This window comes from Mesocricetus auratus, unplaced genomic scaffold (genome assembly GCF_017639785.1).
Source record: "Mesocricetus auratus isolate SY011 unplaced genomic scaffold, BCM_Maur_2.0 Super-Scaffold_100031, whole genome shotgun sequence".
NCBI lineage: Eukaryota > Metazoa > Chordata > Mammalia > Rodentia > Cricetidae > Mesocricetus > Mesocricetus auratus.
In genome coordinates, this window is record NW_024429212.1 from 17085261 (window position 1) to 17100323 (window position 15063).

At 46.2% G+C, this 15063-nt stretch overlaps 1 long non-coding RNA gene across 3 annotated transcripts; it reads left to right on the plus strand.

Moving 5' to 3' along the window:
- The first annotated feature begins 180 nt into the window (after nt 1–180).
- On the plus strand, nt 181–10683 carry LOC110342282. 3 transcript variants are annotated; one of them, XR_005872357.1, is made up of 5 exons: nt 181–777; nt 3588–3763; nt 5666–5957; nt 9172–9281; nt 10277–10683. It is a non-coding gene; the product is annotated as an uncharacterized LOC110342282 (long non-coding RNA). The 3 variants fall into 3 exon arrangements; XR_005872356.1 differs by lacking the exons at nt 9172–9281; nt 10277–10683 and having other exon boundaries at nt 5666–6593; XR_002384318.2 differs by lacking the exons at nt 9172–9281; nt 10277–10683 and having other exon boundaries at nt 3605–3763; nt 5666–6593.
- The last annotated feature ends 4380 nt before the right edge of the window (nt 10684–15063 follow it).

A 15063-nucleotide genomic window follows, 5' to 3' on the forward strand; every position in this document is an offset into this window, starting at 1 on the left:
GCCCGCCTCCCCGCCCCTGCCCCGCCGGCCGGGCCCCGCCCCACGGCCCGCCCACGGCGCGCGCTCCCCCGCAGCCCGCGCTGCGGCGAGGGCGGCGAGGGCGGCGGGGGCGGCGAGCGCGGCGAGCGGCTCTGCGCGCCGAGTCCCCGCCCACACCCCCACCCCGCCGCCGCAGCCGCAGCCGCCGCCGCCGCCGCCGCCGCGGGGCTGTCAAGGCGCGGTTCGCCGGCCCCCTCCGTAAAAGGGAGTCTCGGGCCTCGCGTCCGCCGACACAAATCCGCCTGCGCCGTGGTGCTTAAAGGGGAGGCGCGGACGTGGGAGGGGCGGGGGTGCGCCGAGCGTGGGGACCCCCCGTGGAGCGAGCGCCCCTCCGCTCCGCCGTTCCGGGCTCGCAGCTCCCCCCATGCTGGCGGAGCGTGGCGGTCCGTCCGCGCTCCTCCCTGGACCTAGGTGAGCCGGTTGCACCGACATCTGGAGGACGCTTGCAGCGGCTGCTTCCTAGGGAACCGGCTCAGAGTCCTCCTGTTAGGGGAAGGAGGTGCCCGCGGCCCCGGAGATGTCGCCACCAGTATCTGAGGGAGGACGGTGCTCCTTCCCGCTCAGTTCTGCGTAGCCTTCCAGCCACTTCGCCGCTTTTCGTACCTTCAACTTTTTTTTTCTTTTCTTTTCCTTTTTTTTTTCCTTAACAACTTTGACCTTTTTCTCTTTTTAAGTTTGCATTGTTTGCAAGATAGCTTCAGAGTTTTCTTGCCTCTGCCACAGAATCCTGATTCAAAGGTAAAAAAAAAAAAAGAATAAATGGCGAATTAAATACAGTTATGAAGGCAGGAGCCCTCCTAGGACGTGGCGGAGCAACCGAGTTAAGGCTACACAACGCAGGGCGTGGCGCCCTTCTTGGTTACTAAGGGACAAATAAGGGAAAAGGAGCCACCCTAGAAGGAGCATAGCTATTGATCTGAGTGACTTTAACGCAGGAAGATGCTGTTCCTAATTAAATTTTTCCTCGTATGCTGTGCCTTCATTCGATACCCACTAAGTCTGTGTTTCGAGTGCTTTCAGTTTCTGGAGACAGGTTTTTAACCTGGGTAGTATTTGTTGCTTGCAAGTAAATACATTATCCGCTGACTTTCATTTTGAATTAGGTGACTCCAGTAATTTCTAAGATGCAGGCGAATATGAGCAGGGCATGGCTGACTCATGCCTGCAATTTCAGGCCTTGGGAGGTGTAAGCAGGATCAGAGGTTCAAGGCCAAGCTCGACTACTTAAGACAGAGACAGGAGAAGGGGAGTGGAGGTTTCGTTTAATATTTTAAACTTCTATTATGTGTATAAGTGTGTGATAAAGGCCAAAAGTGGGCGATAGAGCTGGAATTACATTAACTGTTCATAAGCTGCCCTTCTTGGGTGCTGCTAACCAAACTCGGGTATTCTGAAACAGCAGGAAGCCCTCAGAACAACAGAGCCAAACTACCCAGCCCCTCGATAAACGTTTTCTTAGTACCCAGACACTGTTCAAATTGTCCTGCTGTATACACAGAAAGACAAAGAAGGCAAAATCCCTCCCTATGTGGATATTGCATTGTGGAGATGGGGAGACGGACAATAGATAATAAACACGGTGACTATAGGAAAGTCTGGTTAATAGCCAGTTGCAGTGTCATATACCTGTAGTCATAGTACTTGGGAGGTGTAAGAGGAACAAGGATTCAAGACCAGCCTCAGCCCGGCCAGCCTGTTTTGTTTTGCTGTCGTTGTTTTTTTATTTTTTTAGCAAAGCAGCTCCCAGTTGGGAGTTCTCCAGTCCCAGACCTGGAGGCAGAAGTCACACACCTGAGCTAAAGCAGGGAGGTTATACAGCCTGTAGGCAAGAGGTGATGATGTGTCTGTTGCAAGCTGGGTTTGTGCCCAAGTATGGTCAAAAACTGGAAGCTTAGGTGGGGGCTTGGGCTGCTGGCAACTTCAAGGGAGGAGCAGCCACAGCAGCCATGAATGCAGAACTGGGCTTTTTGACATTGTTGGGGATTCTCTGAGAAGGCAGAGTTTGGAGAAGGGGGGGAGGGCATTTCCAGATCCAGCAGGAGTAAGCTAGAGATTCCAGCTGAACGAATACTAAACTGGAAACTGGGAATTGGCCAGTCAGTGGTGGTGCACGCCTTTAGGCAGAGGCAGGCCGATCTCTGTGAGTTCAAGGGGTTTCAGGATACCCAATATTACACAGAGAAACCTTGACTTAAAAAAAAACAGCTGGGCATTGGTGGCGCACACCTTTAATCCCGGCACTCGGGAGGCAGAGGCAGGCAGATCTCTGTGAGTTCGAGGCCAGCCTGGTCTACACAGCGAGTTCCAGGTCAGCCTCCAAAACAATACAGAGAAACCCTGTCTCGAAAAAAACCAAACAAAAACAAAAAACATACAAGCAAAAAAAAAAAAACTGGGAATTGACCACTGGGTTTACTCATTGGTGACATTTTAATGGATCAGTGGGATATGAAAGTAGGTTTAAGAAAAAAAAAAAGTAGGGTGAGGGGCTCATTGTTAAGAGCACTGGCTGCTCTTCCAGGGGAAGAGTTTCATTGCCCAGCACACACATGGCAGCTCACAAACAAAGAAGCACCTGTTAGAGTCCACCTTTCCAAATCACTTGCTATGACTTTAACTGAGAAGTTACGAAGTCAAAAGCCAAAGGAACCAGACTGTAGATGAAAGTTTCTATCCCTCCTGGTCCTGCAGCTGTTTAGTCCCAAATAAACACACAGAGGCTTATATTAATTATAAACTGTTGGGCCCATGGCTTCGGCTTCTTATTGGTTAGCTCTCTCTCTCTTTCTTTCTCTCCCTCTTCCTCTCCCTCTCCCCTCTCTTTCTCTTCCTCTCTCTCTCTCGGTTTTTTGACAGGGTTTCTCTGCATTGTTTTAGAGGCCGTCCTGGAACTCGATCTGTAGACCAGGCTGGCCTCGAACTCACAGAGATCCTCCTGCCTCTGGCTCCTGAGAGCTGGGGTTAAATACTTGTGCCACCACTGCCAGGCTTCAATACTGTTCTTTTTTATATATTTATTTGTTTGTTTGTTTATTATGCCTACATGCCAGAAGAGGGCACCAGATCTCATTACAGATGGTTGTGAGCCACCATGGGGTTGCTGGGAATTGAACGCAGAAGCTCTGAAAGAGCAGTCAGTGCTCTTAACCTCTGAGTCATCTCTCCAGCCCGATACTGTTCTTCTTAACAAGTTTGTTGGCATAAGACACAGTGTTGTAGACTTTTTTTGTTTGTTTGTTTGTTTTTGTTTTGTTTTTTGTTTTTCGAGATAGGGTTTCTCTGTATTGTTTTGGAGGCTGTCCCGGAACTCACTCTGTAGACCAGGCTGGCATCAAACTCACAGAGATCCACCTGCCTCTGCCTCCAGAGTGCTGTGATTAAAGGCGTGCACCACTGAAGCCCAGCCCGTAGAATATTATTTTAAGATGTGTTACATTTGTTTATGCTGTGGAACATTTGTTTAATGATACAAAGATGTGTTGCATTTGTTTAACTCTGTGAAGCTGTGTTACTTTGCCTGTGTAAAACACCTGGTTGGTCTAATGCAGAACTGAATGTCCAATAGCAAGGCAGGAGAAAGGACACGTGGGGCTGCCAGGCAGAGAGAATAAAGAAGAGGAGAAACCTGGAGAAAAGATGGAGCAAGCAAAGGAGGCATTGAGGAGGACTCCAGGGGCCAGACACCCAACTACACAGCAAGCCACAGAGAAAGAAGTAAAGAAAGGTACATAGACATGGAGAAAGATAAAAGCCCAGAGGCAAAAGATAGAATAATTTAAGAAAAGTTGGCTAGAAATAAGTCAAGCCGGGCTGGAGGGATGGCTCAGAGATTAAGAGCACTGTCTGCTCTTCCTGAGGTCCTGAGTTCAACTCCCAGCAACCACATGGTGGTTCACAACCATCCAATCATCCGTAATGAGATCTGGTGACCTCTTCTGGCATGTAGGCATACATGCAGGCAGAACAATGTGTAATAACTATAACAATAAAAAAAAAAGTCACCGGGCGGTGGTGGCGCATGCCTTTAATCCCAGCACTCGGGAGGCAGAGGCAGGCAGATCTCTGTGAGTTTGAGGCCGGGCTGGACCGACTGCCTCCAAAACAATACAGAGAAACCCTGTCTCGTAAAAAAAAAAAAAAAAAAAAAAAAAAAGTCAAGCTAAGGCAGGGCATTCATAAGAAAAAAAAAGTCTGTGTGACTTATTTGGGGACTGGGTGGTGAGTCCTCCTGATGGGGGAAGTCCTTCTATGTATATTTCTATGTATATGTTTGTCTTATTGAGTGATAAATAAAGCACTGTTAGCCAATAGGGCAGCAAGATAGGTGGGACTAGGAGTCGAGGAGGATTCTAGAAAAGGTAGGATCCTGGGAAGAGAGGACCTTATAGAAATATATACATTAGTAGTTATGGGTTAATACTTAAGACAGAGCTGGCGAATAAGAAGCTCTAGATATTGGGGTCGGGCTGGACCAACAGCATTGTAACTAATAGAATCTCTGTGTGTTATTTGGGGTTGAGGAAACACTGGGACCAGGCTGGCAGGAAGTTATCATAACATTATGGTGCCCAATGTGGGGCAAAAATTTCCAAATAAATCTAACTAAAGTATAAAAGGGATTTTAAAAACAAAAGAACAGGGCCTGGAGAGATGGCTCAGAGGTTAAGAGCACTGACTGCTCTTCCAGAGGTCCTGAGTTTAATTCCCAGCAACCACATGGTGGCTCACAACCATCTGTGATGATATCTGGTGCCTTCTTCTCATGTGCAGACATACATGGAGGTAGGATGTTGTATTCATAATAAATAAATAAATCTTAAAAAAAAAAAGCAGAGACAAACATGGCTTCTTGGTAGCAGCATTTTCTCCAGCGGGCTCTATTTTGCTAGAGACAAGCAGAGACTTGCACAGCTCCTTTAAGGGAGGAGCCCTTCCTGACTCAGCATAAAGGGGAGAATACTCATGGTTCTTTTAAGCTTCAGAATTGAAAGCAAGAAAGGTTGGGCAATTAGCCTGTGAAGCAAGGATTACATTAAAAAAGAATTCAAGGACTGCGTTACAGCTCAGTGATAAGAATGCATGGAACTAGGATGCATGAAGCCCTGGTTTTGATTGACACCAATAAGGGAGGGAACAGCAAGAGTGAGTGAGTAAGAGCGGGGGTGGTGGTCATCTTTATCTGAAACTTCTAGATAACACAACTACAAATAAATGCTTTCTGTAAGCTGTGTGGCCTGTATTTACCTCTTTCGTCAATATAGTATGGAGTTTTCACAATCCAAGACAGTAAGTGCATTTACACCCCAAGAAAAATTAAATATGTCACAATTATTTAATCATGAAAGAAGAGGTAAGCCGGGCGTTGGTGGCACACACCTTTAATCCCAGCACTTGAGAGGCAGAAGCAGGTGGATCTCTGTGAGTTCGAGGCCAGCCTGGTCTACAGACCGAGTTCCAGGACAGTTAGGGCTACACAGGGAAACCTTGTCTGGCTGGGGGTGTGGGTGAGCAGCCCATATAATTTGGTGCTAGGATTTTGTCTGATTTGAAGCATAATAATATAATTCTGGAAATTAAGATATGCTCTAATGAAAATGTCATACTAAAATTTTTTTTGTGTTGGCAGTTCATAGTGAGTGTCACAAATGTCAGAGCTCAATATCACATGAAACAAGAAAGTTACTGAAAAGATCACCGTATTATGGTGGCTGCCATCTTCAGAGGACTGTGAACTTGCCCTAAGGCCTCCAGCAAGAGTCTCCATGGTTTTTGTTTGTTTTGTTTTGTTTTTCTTTGTCAACTTTCATCATGGGACTATTGGAATGGCATTTCACCGTGCAGCCTCACTGTTCTTGTGTGTAGCAGGATAAGCCATGCTCTCCGCAGAAGAGGAAACTTAGAGAGACAGACATCAAGAGGTAACTACCCTAGAAGCAGTGTTAGAGCTCCATTCCGTTGGGTAATTCGTGGTGTGTTCTTCCTCCTGGTGACCAGCTGAGGGCACTTCCCAATCCTCTTGTAGAAAGGATTAACCACCCAATGCCAAGAAACGCCAGAGCAAATACCTTACAGCACCCAGATGTTTCCTTATTTGATTACTCCTAGGAAAATCAACGAGGACCAACCAGTGCTCAAAATGTGATAAGGGTTCCAGGTATCTTTTTTTTAAACTACATTTTATTAATTTACTGGGCGACACATGTATGAAGGTCAGAAGACAACCGTCGGGGGTCAGTTCTTTCCTTCTTCCATCGTGTGGGTCCCAGGGGTTAAACTTACCTCGTCAGACTTGGCTGCAAGTGCCTTTACCTACAGAGCTGTCTCACCAGCCTTACGTCTAAATACCTATGGGATAGCTCATGTTTTCCTGAGCGTTTTTCTTTTCCTTTTTTTCTGGTGCGATGTTTAAATTCGATGAGCCGCTGGAGACTGCCCAGATTGCTATTTTCTGGCTGTGTGATCTTGGGCAGATGATTTCAAAACCTCCATGTCTTTACTACATGACCCTTAGGGGTTGATTCACTTGTATGAGAATTAAATGAGGTTATAAGTTATAAAATGCATAATACATTGCTTAATACGGGGGTAAGTAAACACTGGACACACACAGGAGATTTTTTTTTAAAACAGACACATTTCTGAAACACCTCCTATAATGCCACACGTGACTACTGTTTTTACTGTAAAAAATTTTTTTTCAGGGAAGCCCAGGCAGTGGTGGCGCACACCTTTAGTCCCAGCACTTGGGAAGCACAGGCAGGCAAAGCTCTGTGAGTTCAAGGCCAGCCTGGTCTACAAAGCCACACAGAGAAACTCTGTCTCAATAGATAGATAAATAGATAGATAGACAGATATTTTCTTTGATCCCGGCACTCAGGAGACAGAGGCAGGCAGATCTCTATGAGTTCGAGACCAATCTGGTCTACAGAGTGAGTTCCAGTGCTGGGATTAAAGGTGTGTGCTACCAACATCCAGTTCAAAAGACTTTTGAAACATAGATTTTCTTTTCTTTCTTTGGTTTTGGTCTTGGTTTTGGTTTTTCAAGACTGTTCTGGAACTCCATCTGTAGAGCAGGCTGGCCTCAAAACTCAGAGATCTGCCTGCCTCTGCCTCCTAAAGTGTCGGGATTAAAGGTGTGCACCACCACTGCCAGGTTAAACATAGCTTTTTTTTTTTTAATCTAAATACAGGGGTTAAGAGAAAGGGAAAATTTCCGGGAAATAAGACAGGTCCATGTATGTGCTAGCCCTATGAACCTCTGGGGTTGGTGCTTCTCAAACTATGTCTCAGAAGCTGGCCACTGGTGGCACACACCTTTAATCCCAGCATTTAGGAGGCAGAGACCAGCCCGGTCTACAGAGTTTGTTTCAGGACAGGCTCCAAAGCTACACAGGGAAACCCTGTCTCAAAAAACAAAACAAGCAAACAAAATGTCTCAGAAAGGTTTTGAACCTCCCCACCCTCACTTTTTCCTTTATTAAATACTTCAAAAATTATTTCTCTTTACATTTTATTTATATTGTGCATGTGCACGTTTGCACCAAGGCACAAGTGTGTGCCAGAGGACACCTGATGGAAATCTGCTCTCTTCTTCCGCCCTGTGGGACCCAGGAATCAAACCCAGGTCCTCAGGCTCGATGCAAGAGGTCTTTACTCACTGAGCTCACGTATTGCTTTGTGTTAGGTGAGATTCTAGGTGTCTCCAGTGGCCTGGGATGGATTCTATAGAGTAAAACCGGGAGCCAGTAAGACTCCTTGTAAAGGGGTTTTCTGATGAGACTTTTAGGAAATCGCAGGTTTGTAGAAAGGAAGAGAGGGAGGCCTCGCTCACTTGTTAACTGTGCTGCAGTTTTGCCTCTCAGCTGGAAGGAGGAGGCTTCAACCATACTTTCCAGTTTCTGTGCCCCCACATTTTCCCTGTCTTTCTACCCTGTCTGAGTGTCGTCTCAGCAAGAGGTCTGGGCGGCCGGAGGTTAAGTACCAGGCAGAGAATTCCCCACGGAAATCTTGACTCGCAGGCTAAACACTGTCTAGAAATAACGTTCTTTCTTGTGCAAGGAGCTCGTAGTTGGACTCCCTGGACTGGGTTTTCCTTTTTCCTACCGCTAACAAATGGTCTGGCCGCGTGACATGAGAGCTGCCGATTTCCTTCACTTTTGGAAACTGTCTGCTGCTCTCATCCTGGGTACTGTGGAGTTCTTAATTGCTACCAGCAGATGCTTCTGCGCTGATTCAATTTGGCAAGAGACTCCGAGCATCTGGGGACAAGTTGGGAACTGGAAATGGACCCTGCCCATTGACTCAGACGGGACAAGAGGGCTTACTTCTTAATCCCGTACCAAGTTAGAACTTGCCAGTGTCGAGGGCATCCTAATCCGTACCTCTACGGGTCTCGTTTTGTTCCGGGAATGACTTTCATATTGAAACAGAAGTAGTGACAGCTGGCATAGTGTTACATTCTCCCTCTTGAAAGACTAACAAAGTGCTATAGTTCTGCAAGTCTGGTGACATTCCTCACTCTGTGAAGCACAAATTTCACAGAACAGTTCCCCTTACCCAGGTCATTTGGGGAAGCAATCTCTCCTCTCCCAGACAAGAGGAATTCATGGTTTACTTCCCTCGTTTAAGCTAGAATAAGGGAATCTATGTTTCATTTTTGTTTGGTCTTAGGCTGTATCCCAGGCTGGCCTGGAACTTACTAGGTAGCCCAATGTCCTCCAACTTTCAGTAATCCCCCTGCCTCTGTAGTGTTGGGGTTACAGGCACGAGTCATCACACCTATATAAAAAACCTGGCCGGGCGTTGGTGGTGCACGCCTTTAATCCCAGCACTTGGGAGGCAGAGGCAGGCGGATCTCCGTGAGTTTGAGGCCAGCCTGGTCTACAGAGCGAGTTCCATGACAGCCTCCAAAGCCACAGAGAAACCCTGTCTCGAAAAACAAAACAAAACAAAAAAACCTGTCCTTATGTGATAAGGTAAGTTACTTTCTGCCGTGCTTTACCCTAAAAAATTGGCAGCAAAAGTGAGGACATTTCCTCACAAGGTAAATTCCTTTGTCATTGGATTCATGGATGAAGATTAATAGATCCCATCTTTCCCTCCTAACATTGCTTCCTCTGCAAACTCTGACAGGCAGCTCTGGCTAACCAGCAGTCTCTCTCAGATTCCTGGTGAGGATTCTTTAAATGGATTTGGAGTAGGTAACCTGATATTGGAGCCCAGCTCTAGTTTTGTAGGCTTAGGTAAGTTGCACGGGTTTCTAGTTTTCTGTTCTCTAGCCTAGTTAAAAATAAATGTTACTGTGCTTAAATTCCAGGTAGTATCTAAAAGTGTCTTAGGAGCTAGGGGTGTATTTTAGCGGAGAAACACTTCCCACACGGTTCTGGGTTCCACTTCTATCGTGAAAAGAAAAAGAAAAAAAGGGAATATAGAGTGTTTCACATACTGCAGATGTTCTATCAAAACTGTCCTGACAGTGACACATTGTTCCCTTGACAGGAGACTGTCTTGACACAATGCAATAATGGGTCTTGTGTTTTTGGGAACCGGAGAGTTATGGTGGTACTGCAACACTAAGCTTTATGCTCTGCCTCTGACTTAGGAAAGAAACATGTCAGGAATTGTGAATCACACCCTGTATTCCAACCCTTGGGAGGCTGAGGTGGTGGAGTTGCTGCAAGTTAAAGGCTGGCCTGGGCTATATGTGACACACCCTAATATACCAGAGCATGGCTATGTAATCTTCGCACTTGGGAGGGAGAAGCAGGAGATCATGCTGACATCTGTGTGATGCACATGATTCATGTGTTAAGTTAATAAAACCAAACCTTTAAAAAGTTGAGATAGGAATGGTGAAACAGCCCGCCCAGCTAGTACTCACCAAGCAAGCCTGGTGACACATAGTTCAACCCCTGGAACTTATGATAAAACGAAGAGCCATGACTTCCAAAAGCTCTTCTACGTTCACACACATCCTCACACACATACCTATACCAATAACACAATAAATATTTCGAAACGTTAAAAATGAAAACGCCAGGCAAAGGGAACGTTTAAAAGGTAGGAAAGATAAAGAGGCGTGGATAGAAAGACAGACAGAACCGTGGGAACGTGAGAAGGGAAAAGAGCCCTTGGACCCAGAGCGCGGACGAGCAAGAATCCCCAGCACAATTAGCGGTGGCTTAGCGGTGGCTTAAGGCCTTCCTCCATTCGCAGCTGTAAACCTGCCATTTTCTAGGAATCTCACTGAAAACTCCATTTATGAGACGACTGTGAGCTCCTGCTGTCCTAGTGGCTCCTGGCTTTACCTGATCGGTCTGAAGTACCATTCCACCCAAGGCGTATTATATTCAGAGACTTCCTATACTCTCCCTCATCAAAAAAGAGAGAAAGGAAAAGGGCCAGGAGTGGGTAATTCTTGTCAGTCTTCTGAGACGTGGCTTAAAAAGCATTACGGTGGTACAACATGGATAATGCGAGCAGCTTGGCTGGGACTCGCCCTCCAGGAGCCTGTAAAACCACACTTGTATGTCGCACTTGCCGCAGCTTTTCCTTCGAGAAGGCTATACACCCTTGCTCTTAGTGTGCTTTTATCTTTTACGGGGGGTATCTTTCTACCTTTAGTAAAACCCTAACTCTGTTTCACGCCCACTGGTCCTGAAATTCTTTCCTACATCAGAGCCATGAAGCTCTGTTTGGCTGAGGTCGAGGTCCCAAAAAACAAGCAGGGGGACTCCTGAGGATGCTAAGGGTGACAGCGTGGAGCTGCTGAAAACAATACCTTGGCCTAGAAAGATGGCTCAGTGGTTAAAAGTGCTTGCTGTCAAGCCTCATCGGAGAGTTTCCTGTTAAAAGACTGCAATTCCCAGCGTCCCTTGCGCCAGGAAGGGCGGGACTACGGGAAGAAATGTGCCCCCATCACTTTTCCGCTTTTTTTTTTAAAGATTTATTTATTTATTACAAACACAACACCCTGCCTCCATCTACACACCAGAAGAGGGCACCAGATCTCATTACAGATGGTTGTGAGCCACCATGTGGTTGCTGGGAATTGAACTCATGACTTCTGGAAGAGCAGTCAGTGCTCTTAACCTCTGAGCCATCTCTCCAGCCCTCACTTTTCCACTTTTACAAAGTGCCACTACTTTTTTTTTTCTCCTTCCCCATAGGCATCCTCTCCTCCACCTGCCTGGCGGTGGACACATGGCACAGTTTCCTGTAGATGAGACTATGCCCCTTCGGCGAGTGGTCAATAAACATGGGCCCGGCTGTCTAAGGTCAGCGCGCTTTGAGATGCATGGGAAGCAGGGAGGTGGTGGTACGCTCCTGGAGGCAGAGGCAGGCAGATCCCTGTAAGTTCGAGGCCAGCCTGGCCTATAGAGTGAGCTCTAAGGGCTACACAGTGAAACCCTGTCTCGAAAAAACAAGCAGCAACAACAACAAAAAAAAAAGCATCAGAACTAACCTGGTGATCTCAGAGTTCCACCCCTGGGACCTACAAGGTAGAGAACTGACTCCCACGAGCTGTGCTCTGACCACCACATACATGCACATGGTGGTGGCACATGGGACCATGCAAACACCCCCCCCCACACACACACACAAAACACAATCTTTAATAAAGTTAATATAAGACTACTGAATAGGGGGCTGGAGAGATGGCTCAGCTGTTAAGAGCACTGACTGTTCTTCCAGAGGTCCTGAGTTCAATTCCCGGCAACCACATGGTGGCTCACAACCACCTTGAATGAGATCTGGTGCCCTCTGATGGCACGCAGGCAGAAAACTGTATACACAATAAAAAAAAAAAAAATATATATATATATATATATATATAGAGAGAGAGAGAGAGAGAGTACTGAATAGACACCGAGAAGCATAGTTATGACTCCATTTCCTAGTGGCCTGGGAAGAAACAAATCTATTACACGATTCACGGTGTCCAGAAAATAATAAAAAGAAGCAAGAATCGGGGAAGAGCCATAGGTGCTGTATGTGGTTGAGAAGAGGCAAGAAGCCTCTGGAGGAGCTGCCCCCCTAAGGAGGCCAAAGAGATGGATGAGGAGATAAGTCTTTCAAACAGGTGGAATTTAGAAATCGAAACAATCTTACCAGACATGCATGAGACTCTGGGATCCACTCCCAGCGTCACACAAGACGGATGTGGTGACTCACCATCACTTGAGGGGACAAGGCAGGAGGGATCAGAAGTTTAGGGTTATGTTTAGCTGTATAACAATTTCAAGGTCAGCTGGGGCTACATGAAACCCCACTCCAGTCAACCGTTTAATCAGGATGTTTGTTCCTTGTGCCGTGGCTGATGCTAACCCTGGATCCTGTAGCTGTCCTGGCTACAAGTCTCTAAAAAGACTTGTGCCCCTCCCTTTAGGTATCAGACTATTGAAACAATGGACCCCAAGAAGTTGGAATTTCCCCAGGAATCTCATCCCGGGGAAGAGGAAAAGGCTAGAGCCAGTACCAGGCGGAGGGGGAGCTTTTTTCTTTTTTTTTCCTGGAAGGAGGTTTCACACTGCTGACAATTTGTCCGATCACCTTGCAAAGGAGACATTGATTCTGTATGGGACCCCACCTGGGCCAGGACTTCTTAGTTATGCGTATGCCTTGCTTTCTGTTTAAACTTAGCCATATTGAATAAGCTGCCTGTATCTTTTTTTTCCTTTATTACTTGTTTCTGTAGTTAGCCAATTGAGAAGGGATGGCCAAGCCTGGCTTGTCAGGACCACTAGGGCCCAAACTTTCATCCCAGCAGTTACTCTGGTTAACAATTGCCTTTCAGACCCTTGGACTGTGACTCGAGCATGTCACCAGCTGACCCATCTCATCAACCCCCCACTTCCTGGCCTTTGTGAATGTCTGTAAGGCGATAATCACCTGATGAGGGACCTGATATTCTTAACACTGCTATGCAAGGATTCATTATTGTTATATAGTATTTTGTTTGTTTTATTTTTGAGTCAGGGTCTCAGGAAGCCTATTTTGGCACTGAAACTTGAAAAGTACCACTGCGCACAAGTAGCAGAGGAGAATTTCTCAAACATCCGTAAATATCCTACCTTAAGCTGGGAGGGATATGCATGTATCTGCAACTCCAGCATGATCATGAGTTTGATTACGGCCTGGGCACCGTGGCAAAGAGCTAGTATCAAAAACAAAGTCCTTACTTTAAGCTTCTTAGTTTAGAAGGCACTGCTTTTTTTGTTTGTTTTGGTTTGTTTTTTTGTTTTTTGTTAGACTACAGCTGGGAAGAAATCTGCCCCTTCTCTCAAGGCTTCACATGAAGAAATAAGAGGCCAAGACTAACATCACCGTAGGGTCACAATTTATAGCCTAAGGAAAACTGATAGGAGACATCAGACCATCTTCCTGCTTTGGAATATTTGCTTACTCAGTTTGACAGAGATGAAACAGGTAGCAGATGGTACCCAGTGCCACCGAGATCACTGAGCAAGCTCATCTCTGCTACTGGAGGTTCTTTGTCCCCTGCCTGATCCTGCCGCTCTTCCTTCCTTATTGGCCAACGGTGTTTTATTCACTAGCCAATAAGAGAAACATATACACAGAAGGATAACCCCTCAATCATCTCCTCTTTTCTGTCCAAATAAAGAGAAGGGTTTTAACCTTAACGTAGTAAAATTATATATAACAAAACAGTTACCAAGTAAGAACTATACATCTTCAGGCAGAGGAGTGTGCTTGGCACCCAAACATTGCCTGCACAGCTGTAGGACAATGCTTTCACTCTGGGAGGTTCATTCTGGCATCCAACTACTGGCTTCTTAAACCCCCTAGAGTGAAGGGAGGGCCCTCGAGTCTTCATGGAGCTAATCTTCTGTCTCTGGAATAGCTGTCTTGTCCTGACATTTGTCCATTTCTGTCCTACCATATAAATTTCTCATCTTAAGACTTGTCTGAGGGCTGGAGAGGTGGCTCAGAGGTTAAGAGCACTAACTGTTCTTCCAGAGGACCTGAGTTCAATTCCCAGCAACCACATGGTAACTCACAACTATCTATAATGAAATCTGGTGCCCTCTTCTGACTTGTGGGCAGAAAAGTATATACATAATAATGTCCAGCTTTTCTTTTTCTTTTCTTTTTTTGGAGCCTACTTCTTTCATACTTCCTTGATGGGGAAGTCCTGTATATATGTCAATAAAGCACTGTTGGCCAATAGGGAAGCAAGATAGGTGGGATTAGGAGTCCAGGAGGACTCTGGGTAGGAGAAACACAGGGAGTCACGATGTAGCCCGCCAGAGAAGTAAGATGTCGGTTCAGTAAGAGAAATACTTAGATGGGTTAAATACTTAAGTCAGAGCTAGCCAGTAAGAAACAAGGCCAACAGCTTCATAATTAACACAGCGTCTTGTGCCGGGCATTGGTGGCGCATGCCTTTAATCCCAGGACTCGGGAGGCAGAGGCAGGTGGATCTCTGTGAGTTCGAGGCCAGCCTGGTCTACAGAGCGAGTTTCCAGGACAGCTTCCAAGACAATACAGAGAAACCCTGTCTTGAAAAACCAAAAAAAAAAAAAAAAGAAGTTAGTTAACCATGTGGTGATGGGAAAGACTAACCTAAAAAACAAAAAAATACAGCTGCTTGTGTGTTCTTTGGGGATTACAACGTGGCAGAGCCCAGGAGACTGGCGTGGAAAAACGAAAGTGACTGGCAAGGAAAAGACTTCTCTCTACACTTCCTCTAACCCTGTGGAAAGTTGTTTCTGACCAGTTGACAGAAGATCATGAAATTCAATCCTGGGTTCTGGATAGCTTTCCACATATGTTACCAGGTGAAAACGGAACTTTAACAGTAACCTAACTTGGATGTGTCCTGACAAACAACAAAGGTCCAGTAACTGTTATCATCGATACATCCCATGACCCTTGTGGAGGAGAGCTGGTCCGAGATTGGGATCCATAGATCCAAATGGCAGAGTCTAAGCGCGTGGGTGTGTGTTCAAGAATTTAAACGAAGAACAGAAACACTAAGGGAGCAAACAGAAGCTGGAGACT